The sequence below is a fragment of the Capsicum annuum genome, unplaced genomic scaffold, assembly GCF_002878395.1.
Source record: "Capsicum annuum cultivar UCD-10X-F1 unplaced genomic scaffold, UCD10Xv1.1 ctg80546, whole genome shotgun sequence".
Taxonomy (NCBI): domain Eukaryota; kingdom Viridiplantae; phylum Streptophyta; class Magnoliopsida; order Solanales; family Solanaceae; genus Capsicum; species Capsicum annuum.
The window spans coordinates 1-11095 of NW_025891198.1; the positions used below are offsets into that span (position 1 = coordinate 1).

The 11095-nt window shown below is 36.8% G+C and overlaps 1 long non-coding RNA gene across 1 annotated transcript; it reads left to right on the forward strand.

The window, feature by feature from the left end:
* Positions 1 to 6602: 6602 nt before the first annotated feature.
* On the forward strand, positions 6603 to 10083 carry LOC124895201. The gene is made up of 3 exons (XR_007051581.1): positions 6603 to 7763; positions 8636 to 8829; positions 9814 to 10083. It is a non-coding gene; the product is annotated as an uncharacterized LOC124895201 (long non-coding RNA).
* Positions 10084 to 11095: the final 1012 nt, after the last annotated feature.

Below are 11095 nucleotides of genomic sequence, written 5' to 3' on the forward strand. Positions count from 1 at the left end.
GGATTCAGAATTAGTATTAAATAAAGTTTCACCCAAAAATTAAAACATCCATCTATTTTCTTGATTTACTGGGTGTTTTTCTAAATTTTATATCATTTTTATATGTCTTTTAATAATTATACCTAATTTGTGTTAGATTTAATGGGTGCACAAACACTCCAAAATTGTAATTAGGTCCACCCTGTAAATAACTACATAAAACTCTATTTCATTTACTTGACTCCTACAGTAAAAGTAGATATTTCACTTTACTTATTTATTTTCGTGAATCAAGAGAATTTTATTTGTTATTTTATCATACTTTCCAGTATGGGTGTACTACTAAAAAAAAGGAAAAAAATGTTCAAGTAAATTGATCCCCCACCTTTTAGACATGAGTTATTATTTCTAGGAAAAATAACATAAATATACACCTCAATTTATCGTATTTACATAAATTTCTATTCTTACAAAGTAATTATGAAAATCTTAACTAATTATATACCTTCATTGATTGTATAAGAGAACTAATTATGTATCTCGACAGACTCAGAATCGAAAAAAATGTATCTAGAGATAATTATGTATCTTTATGAGATTTTTTTTTATCTTCGTTGGATGTAGTATATATTTCGACAGATTAAAAATCTGAAAAAATGTATTGCGAGCTAATTATGTATCTTTACAAAGAACAAAATAGATCTTCGTTGGATGTATTAGGAGCTGATTATGTATCTCAAGAGACACAAAATTGAAATTTTTAATAATTATGCTAAATATCAAAATTTTCTGTAACTAAGCTCCAAGACGTTGAATTTATGTTATTTTTTAGTTTCACATTATCAGTCCTCAATTTGTGAAATTAAGAGTGTTTGTAATGTACTAATGTATATTCCAAAATGACACAAATGATAGTGCCCAATGGGGCAAAATTGAGAAATAACATACTTTATCCCTTCAATTATGAGTTTCATAACAATAGTTTCATAATTACATAATATAGCAAGTTGTATTTTGTATTTTTGCAAACTGTTGCTACAAAAATACAAATATATATGATTTTTACTGCCCTTATGATCGATATGTATTTTGTATTTTTGCAAACTGTTGCTACAAAAATACAAATACATATGCTACAAAATGTAATTTGATAAAAGTGTTGCTATTTTTCGTAATTTAATACTTAAGTATCTACTATATGTATTTTTTCCTAAATAGTACACAACAACATACCCAATGTATTCCCATCAAGTGAGGTCTGGAGAGGATAAAGTGTACGCAGTCCATCCCACTACTCAGATTAAGTAGAGAGGTTGTTTCCGATAGACCCTGACTCAGGACAAAAATCAATATCACAAACAAACCACATAAAAGCATACATCCACACGGCAATACTATAATATAAGATAGAAAAGGATAATAATTACTAAAACAAGACACACACAAGATGATACTAAAAATATCTACTTGAAAAATAAAGGTATCACCAATACACCACAGACGTACTCCTACACACTAACCCTCTACCCTAATCCGCTTCCTCCACACTTTCTTATCAAAGGTCATGTACTCCGTAAGCTATAACTGCTCCATGTCATGTCTAATCACCTCCCTCCAATACTTCTTAGGCCTACCTCTACCCCGCCTAAAACCGTTCGTAGCCAGCCTCTCACACCACCGTACAGGGGCATCCTCATCACATGCAGTGGCGGATCTACCCTTTGCCGAGGGGTTCATCTGAACCCTCTTCAGCGAAAAATTATGCTATAAATGCATGGTTAAAATTATTTTTTATGTATATATATATTAGATGTTGAACCCCTTCGATTAGTTCATATGTTCACTTATGAATACCCTTCGTAAATATCCTGGCTCCGCCACTTATCACATGCCCAAACAAGTAAATAGTACACAAGTTATTTAAAAAAAAAAAAAAACTTTGTTTTTTATACATATATTTTTTTAAATCCCTCCCTTGGTGCTTACGATCTGAGAAACACAAGTTAAATAGAAGAATAATAATTGTGTAACCACATAAGTTCAAACTCGCATTCTCGCTGCACCGTAACCAGCTTATTATATTTATATTGATGAACTTAAGTAAAAATTTATAAATACTTAAAAAAATATTATATATAATATAAAATATATGATTATACTTAGGGCTGGGCATATTTTGGTTTAAACCGAAAAAATTAAAAAATCGAACCGTAATTTAATTTTGGTTTGGTTTTTCGACTCTTCGGATTGGTTTCGGTTTCAAATTTTATATATTCGGTTAAACGGTTTGGTTTTTGGATTTTCAAAAAAATAATTCGGATAAATCGAAAAACCAAAATTATATAAATAATATATTATAATTTATATATATATATATATATATATATATATACTAAAGATATAATATAATATAATATACCATATAAATATATAAATTATAATCATTTAGTAATCCTAAATCCTAATATACTGCTTTGCTTTAGACCCTAACATTAACGTAAAGGCTGCAGTGGCGCTCAGTCAACCTTAGTTCGTCAGTTCGTTTGAAATTTCAACATCGCCAATGTCAGTCAGCAGTCGTTTGCTCAGTTCGTCATTGCTGTCAGCAGTCGCTGCCAAGTGCGGCCACTGCTGTCATGACAATGGCGATAACTCAGCAAGGTCGATATTTATGGTTATTTCATGTGTGTTGAATTAATTATATTTAAGAATGAAAAATAGATTTGAAAAAAAGATTATTTTTCTAGAAAAATCACCAATTTTAAATGCTCACTGCTTTAAACTTTAAAACCAAAATAAAAATCCAAAATAATCGAACCAAATTTATAAAAACCAAATCAAACCAAATTATGGTTTTCTTTTTATCAATCCGAAAATCGAAAAACCAAACCGATATGATTACATGCAAAGAGATTTTGTTAGTCTTTTAATTACTTACTACTTCTCTTCATGTTAACTTTTAGCTTCTTCTCTTTTTGTTGTGTGTGAGTGATTCTGTTGTTATAGTATGCGGGTTCAAGTCGTAGAAACAGTCTCTTTCTATAAATGTGACCTAGGTCTATGTATAATAAGAGCAAACAACATAAATCCCGACAGTTTCAAGCTTAATTACAGAAAATCCCAAATTTGTGTATGTCAAGAAACATAATTAGCTCCCGATACATTCAACGAAGATATATCTTTTGCTTTCTAAAGATACATAATTAACTCCCGATATATTTTTCCGAGATACATATAATCAAATGAAGATACATTTTTTTCCATTGTAAAGATACATAATTAGCTCTCAATATATTTTTCCCGATTTTGGATCTGTAGAGATACATAATTAGCTCCCGATACATCCAACGAAATACATAATTAGTTGGTATTTTTGTAGTTACTTTGTAAGGCTGTGAATTTGTGTAAATATGGTAAGTTAATTAAGGTGTATGTTTATGATATTCCTTCTTAGACTACGCGCTAGAAGGAGCTTCAGTACATCGAACTAGCTATTTTTGTTGTTATATCTACTCATATTTTGAGGTAGAAGAACTCACACAATAATATGAGTCATGACAATGAAAATTTATTATGCTTTGTTTATCGATCTCAAATACTGTAACTGTTATGTCTGCTTACATTTTGAGTAGAAGAATATAAAGAGGGCAGCCTGGTGAACTAAAGCGTTTGTTATGCTAGGGGTTTGGCAAAGGACCAGACAATAAAGGTCTATTATATATAACCTTATCTTGCATTTCTGACAAAGGCTGTTTCCAGCTATATTGCTCGGAATCTTCAAAAATATCGGCGGGTAATGTAACGTATTTTTGAAGTTTCCACGATTTGAACCTATGACCTCATGGCCACATGGCAACAACTTTACCTGGGCTTCCCTTTATAGAAGAAACAACTTTACCTGGGCTTCCCTTTATAGAAGAATATGATAGAAAAAAAATATTGTGTTTCCCTTTTTTTAGTAAACGGGAAGCCCGGTGAACTAGATGTGTGCATAATAGGCATAATATTGTGCATAATAGACAGTTTGTGCAATAATAGATGCCAAGATGAAGTATCTAGATGAAATCTTTTGGAAGCTTAGGGTCGTCTATGTATTTGACCAAAATAAGGCAGCCCGGTGCATTAAAGTTCCCACTATGAAAGGTAATAGTAGATTTGGTTCTTGTTATGCGCATAACAGAAACAACTATTGTTACCATAATGTACCGACTACACAACCGGGGATGCTTCCACATGGCGGTGGATGTTATGAACCAATTGTCTCACATTGAAAAAAAAAAGAAGAGAAATACTAAGGGGATTATATGCCAAATGAGTTCTCCCACCTATTAGACTAGTCTTTTGGGTTGGGCTCTCTCGTTTGGTTTATAACATTGGTGCTTTCATTGAGAGTCCCACGCGTTGGGTCGTTACTCGGAGTGGTGGCCTGCACGCTAGGAATGGTGGCCTGGACCCAAGAGGGGTGCCAGCCGTGACCAACGAGGATCGATCCACGCGTGGAGCCACGACTCGGAGTGGTGGCCTGTGCGCCAGGAGTGGTGGCCTGGACCTAAGAGGGGTGCCAGCCGTGACCAACTAGGCTCAGTTGTGACTAACGAGGTCGTTGGTTCTCAAGCGGAGGCGATTGTTATGAACCAATTGTCCCACATTAGAAAAATAGAGAAATGCTAAGGGGATTATATGCCAAGTGGGTTCTCCCGTCTATTAGACTAGTCTTTTAGGTTGGGCTCTCTTGTTTGGTTTATAACAGTGGACTGCCAATAGGATACATTCCTCATCCACTTGTGATGCAGCCATCACGGTCAGGTGATCGTACTATTCCATCAGCTCCTCCTTTTCCGTCCAGCTATTTTCAGCCACCGGCATCACCACCTTCATACTTGTTAGTGCGTCCTTCCTAGTACAGCGTCTTAAGTGACGAGGACACGAATAGATGTATAATCTAATGATGTGTGTATGTGTGTGCGCGCGCAGTTGTTTGTGTGTATATTTCATGTTATACTATGTGGTAAAGGTCCAATTTTCAACAAATAAAAGTAAAAAGAATAAACAAGGGTGGAGGAAATACAGAAAAGTTTAGCAGTAATACAACAGCAACAACAACAAACCCAGTAAATTCCCACATCGTGGGGTCTGGGGAGGGTAGAGTGTATGCAGTCCATACCACTATCTCTAAAGAGGTAGATATGTTGTTTCCGATAGACCCCCGTCTCAAGACAAAGGACAGTATATAAAACATCAAAAGCATGAAACACGATAAAAATAACATAGGTACGACATCCACACAAAATTGTACATTGCCAAACAAAGGACACCAAGGCCCTCCTACCTACTGACTACGACTCATCCACCCACCTTATCCCTCTACCCTAATGCTATTCCTCTGTACCTTCCTATCCAGGGTCATGTCCTCAGTCAGTTGTAATCTCTCCAAGTCACGTTTAATCACTTCCCTCCAGTATCTCTTCGATCTACACCTACCCTGCTTAAAACCATCCAAGGCCAACCTCTCACACGTACGAACAGGGGCATCCGTGCCCCTCCTCATCACATGACCGAACCATCTCAACCTCACTTCCCGCATTTTATCCTCCACCGACACCACTTCCACCTTCTCTCGAATAATCTCATTCCTAACCCTGTCAGCCCTAGTAAATCCGCACATCCAACGCAACATCCTCATTTCCATCACTTTCAACTTTTGGATATGAGAATTCTTAACCGGCCAACACTCCGCTCCATAAAGCATAGCCGGCCGGACTGCAACTCTATAGAATTTGCCTTTCAGCTTATGGGGCACCTTCTTATAGCATAAGATTCCCAAAGCGAGCCTCCATTTCATCCAACCTGCCCCAATGCGATGAGATACATCCTCATCTATCTCTCTGTTCCCCTGAATCGTAGACCTAAGATACTTAAAACTATCCTTCTTGCAAACCGTCTGGGAATCCAACTTCACTACCACCTCCTCCTCCTGCCTTGAGTCACTAAACTTGCACTCCAAGTACTCCATCTTGGTCCTACTCAACCGGAACCCTTTAGACTGGTGCGTCTGCTGGGAGTTTAGCAGTAATAGTTCATGTAAAATCTGTGCTAGCTGTTCTCGTGATAACTGCTACTTTGGTTGTAACGTTCCTTTTCTTTTTTTTGATGATTGTGAAGTTTGCTCATTGTGTGAATATTGTCCCTTTGTTAATACAGTACTTTATTTTTAACCTTGTCTATTACGATCATGACCATGAAAAGCACCAATCCAAGCAAGTAAATCTTAATGGCTTCTTTGAAACCCCAATTTCTGGTCCTTTCAGTTAAATCTGGTGCGCGTGTTTGAGGATTTCTTTGTTCTTGCTGTGAGTTCCCTCTTTCCCGATCACATTTGAGTATTTGATAAGGTTTCAATTGCAATCGGTATTAATCTTTGAATGTTGTTATATTTAGCAGCTTTTGTTTCTTTATTGTTCCTTTCCTTTAACTCTGGTATCGGAGTGGTATGAATTTGCGGTATGGACTGCGTACATTTTACCCTCCCCAGACCTCACTTTGTGGGAATACACTGGGTTTGTTGTTGTTATGCTTCGTTGTGCATCAGAGAAGCCTTTATTTAAATTTTTACCAAGTCCATTCGTGCATTAGCGAAACAATATGTTAATTTCTAGTTTTGATCAACTTCCTATTACATAGTTGAAAGTATAGATCAACCTTCAGGGTAATTTGATAGTTTAGTCTATTAAATCCTCTCGATATTCTTGCTGTTTATTTCTTTAGTACCATAATGTCCATAGTGAATTTGACATTGACTCCATAACTGATAGTTCTTATGCCTGATTCCATTCTGTATTTGCTTGAAAATTCTTACGAGTCCTTCCATAATGTCTTTGGTGAATTTACATTCACCCCATAACTTTTGGTAACAATCGTACCTCAACTTCATTTCGCATGAAACAAACACGCACACAGTCGCAACACACACACACACACGTGCATCATTGGATTCTGCAGCCATTTGCATTCTCTTCGCTTAAGGCACTGTAATAGCAGTGAGGCATAGGCGATGATGATGGTGGTGGCCCCTGATACTAATCAGATGACAAAGGAGGGGCATTCACCGTTTCCAATATTGAGATACAAATCTTAATACGTCTGATTTTACTGAGTACAGCTTATACAACGCATATTCCAGTGAGGTTCTTACTTCTCTCATTACATGTTCTTTTCCTGCTTGATGGGGCTTCATAAATTTGAAGAATATCAGTGAGGTGCTCCTATAGGCACAACTCCGCCTCTGTGAGCTCGCTCACATAGCCGGACCCAAGCCCGGAAAAAGGAGGAGGGTTGCCGTCGGTTGGCAGCCAACGTAAAACTTTCCAATTCATGAGGAGTCCTCATAATAAAATAATCGGAAATGAAGACTTGAAGATTCATATAGCCGATTCCAACTTGTTTGGGATTGAGGCGTACTTGTTGTTATATGCACAATATTGAATGGAGAAGTTGTACAATTCAGGACCAGCTTAACTAAAGACTCATTAGTCTTGTAGAATTTTCTGATCACTCAAGTTTAGTTTCGCTGTTATTTATTGTTGTCAAGTCTGTTGAAAATTTTATGTCTGAGAATATATAGGGCTTTGATCTGCCGGGGAAAATTCACAAGGTGCTTTGAAGTTGAACTAAACTACGTGAATTGAAGGACGGATACTATGTCGTTGTCATGGACCCTGCTAAAGCAGTAGAGACGGCAGACGAGAATATGATGCAAGTTGCTGCAATCCTTGGTTCCATCCTGGGTAAGAAATTTAAGGTTGTGGAGCTCCTTAACGGTTTGAAACATGATCCATGTTGATGTTGCCAGTGAAGGTCTTATTGCTCCTTTCTTGTGGCCGAATCCATGTATGGCCTTGTTGGCAGGAGCAGACATAGTGTTACTTCATCGGAACACAATAGTTAGAATAAGGATCTTGAACCTGTGATAGAATCCCGAATTCAAAACCGTTAGTTTAAATTCCAGATCCGCATCTGTTAGCTGGTGTTGGTTGGATAGTATATGACAGAACAAACAAGATTAGTTAGAGGAGCTTGTCTTTAATATCTTTTACCTTGTGTTGGATGAGCATACTTTTATTCTCAAGTCCTCTTAAAGGTAAAATCATTCTTGTTTGTGTACAGTGTGAAATGCTGAACACATTGTTGTTCATCGCGAACTTCAGCCACAACCTAGCAGAGAGACTTGTATCCTACATTGAGAAAGTTTCGACAGACTTAAGTGCATTGCATTATGGAAACTGATTTCTGTTGTTACTTTCTGTTGGAGTAACTGGTAAAGTTGCTGCCATATATGACCAGGAGGTCACGAGTTCAAGCCTTGGAAACAGCCTCTGGCAGAAATGCAAGGTAAGGCTGCGGACAATGCTTCCTTGTGGTGGGGCCCTTCCCCGGACACCGCACATAGCGGTAGCTTTAGTGCACCGGGCTGCCTTTTTTTTACTTTATGGTGCTTAGGCTGCTAATTTTGTTCAAGCTGAGCATATGTTATATCATCACGGTTGCATGTCAATTTGTCTTGAGTTTTTGTATTCTGTAGTGTCTAAAGTGGCGTATTTCATCTTATTTACTTCGTGAAGGCATCACTTAACGGTGGCACTTGTTTTTTCGCCTGCAGAGCATGCAGCGAATTTTGATAAAAGTAATTACAATGATCGCGCTAATCATCTAGCGCATCCTGGTTAGTGATTGACATCCATGCTGTGAAACCTAAAGGTTGATTGAGAAGGCGCTGAAAACTTAAAGACGCCCAATATTCAGTGAACGAGCTCTCCCGAGGGCTAGCGAAGCTCATGGTATAAATCTTCTGAGGTTAGTATTCTGACTTTACGACATGACATATAAATAACTTTTATACATCAACGGGACTGATCAAGGATATGTATCTCAATAGATGTCGAATCTTTAAACAAGTCACTTATAGTAAAATTGAACAACAAAAAGTTGCATTAGGGGTAGGGGAAGGGGAAATGGAGAATTGAACCCACCAACAAGGTGAACATTTACGAAGCCAACCACCTGAGCTACTAAGATTCTCCGGATCGTAATAGGTACCTTTGAAGAAAAAAGATTACAGCTACTAAGATATGGGGCAGTTACAGCTTACAGAGGACATGACCCTTGATAGGAAAGTGTGGAGGACGTAAATTAAGGTAGAGGGGTAGTAGGTAGGAGTACGTTCGTAATAATAGGGAAGAGCGCTCTGTTTGTTTGTATCTGTGCCTGTAGTGTCTTGTAGCCTTTTGTTCATGGTGTTTTGGTGATGTTCATGATTTCGTTTAGATAGTTTATAATGTTACTTTGTGGGTGTTTTGTTTTCTCTAATATCTAGCAGCGTGATATCCCTTGTTGTTGAGCTAGGGTCTATCAGAAATAGCCTCCGTACTCTTTACCCTCCCCAGACCCCACTTTGTGGGAGTACACTGGGTATGTTGTTTTGTTGTTGTTGTTGTAGTAGTTTTTTTTTTTTTCCATCAATAACCGAGAAATTGGGGGCAGGGGAAGGGGAAATGGGAAATTGAACCCTCACCAGCAAGGTGAACATTTAGAAAGCCAACCAACTGGGCTACTAAGATTTTCGAGTGCTGATCGTAATAGGTACCTTTGATAAAAAAAGATGACAAAACTAGAATATTTAAACAGCTATGAGCAAAGTTATAGACAAGTTACAAGAGAAGTTGACTAACAGATCTATCACATCACAAACACACACACACACACACAAAGACATATATGGCACCATATCATACTATTATGCAGCCATTTACATTGTCGTCACTTAAGAAACTATGATAGGTGATGGGCATTGACAGCTATGATGACGATTGTGGAGATGGTGGTGCCTGAAAATGCTCAAAAGGCAACGGAGGAGCTGATGGAATAGCATGTTGAAAACTAGTATTACCACTGTGACGGCAACATCCATGATGACTATGACTATGACGATTTATATCAGCATGATCACCACAACACGACGAAGAAGCCCCACAAAATCCACCACCATTCGCAGGACTAATATAATACACACACTGGACTTTGAATTCAACAAATTCCCTACACGGTATGTATGGAAGAATAGTGTATGACATCATTATTGCACTGATTTTGGGTCAATTTGAAAGTTTAATGGGTCCCACCATATTCAATTGCAAAAATGGGGCATGGTTGGTTTGTAATAGAAGCAAGGCTGTCAAACGGGCCGGGTTGATCCGGCCCGATCTGACCCAGCTCAATCAGCCCAAGGATTGTAGGATACCGGGTCCTGCGTTGATTTAATTTTGAATTTGGGCTCGGTTAATTCGGTTCGGATCAAAATTGGTCCAGACCGGGCCGGTTAACTTTTTAAAAAAAAAAATTGAAGATTTGGGCCAAACTAGTCGTTGGCCCAACGATTATATAGCCCTTTTTGGGTCCAAACAGCTAGTTTGGCCCCCTTTATTATATATATATATTTTAATTATTTTTTTAATCCCCAAATTTTTTTTTTATAAATACCCTAATGCATAATTTGAATATTTTTTCATTCATGTAAATTATAAATTTTGGATCATTTTGCAATCAATAAAATTCAACATTCATTCACTCTTTAATCCTTACTTTGTAATTTTTTTCATTTAATGATTTAAATTGAATTTCTAGTTTAAATTAAAAACTTACTTTTAATATATTATTAATTTCATATCAAGTATTATTAATTTATTATATTAAGTAGCATATGCTTTGTATATTTTTGTATATATCTTCTATAGATGCGTATATTTAACGTATACATATGTATCTGTTTTATAAATTAGTACATAACTATATATATATATATATATATATATATATATATATATATATATATATATATATTGTAGTATATATATTGTATTACATGTTTTATTTAAAGTAGTACATATATATTGAATGGTGCGTATATTTGTGTATATATCTTCTATAGATACAACAACAACAAACCAAGTATATTCTCACATAGTGGGGTCTGGGGAGGGTAGAATGTGTGCAGTCCATATCACTACCTCTACAAAGGTAGAGAGGCTGTTTTCGATAGACCTCCGGCTCAAGATAAAAGGCA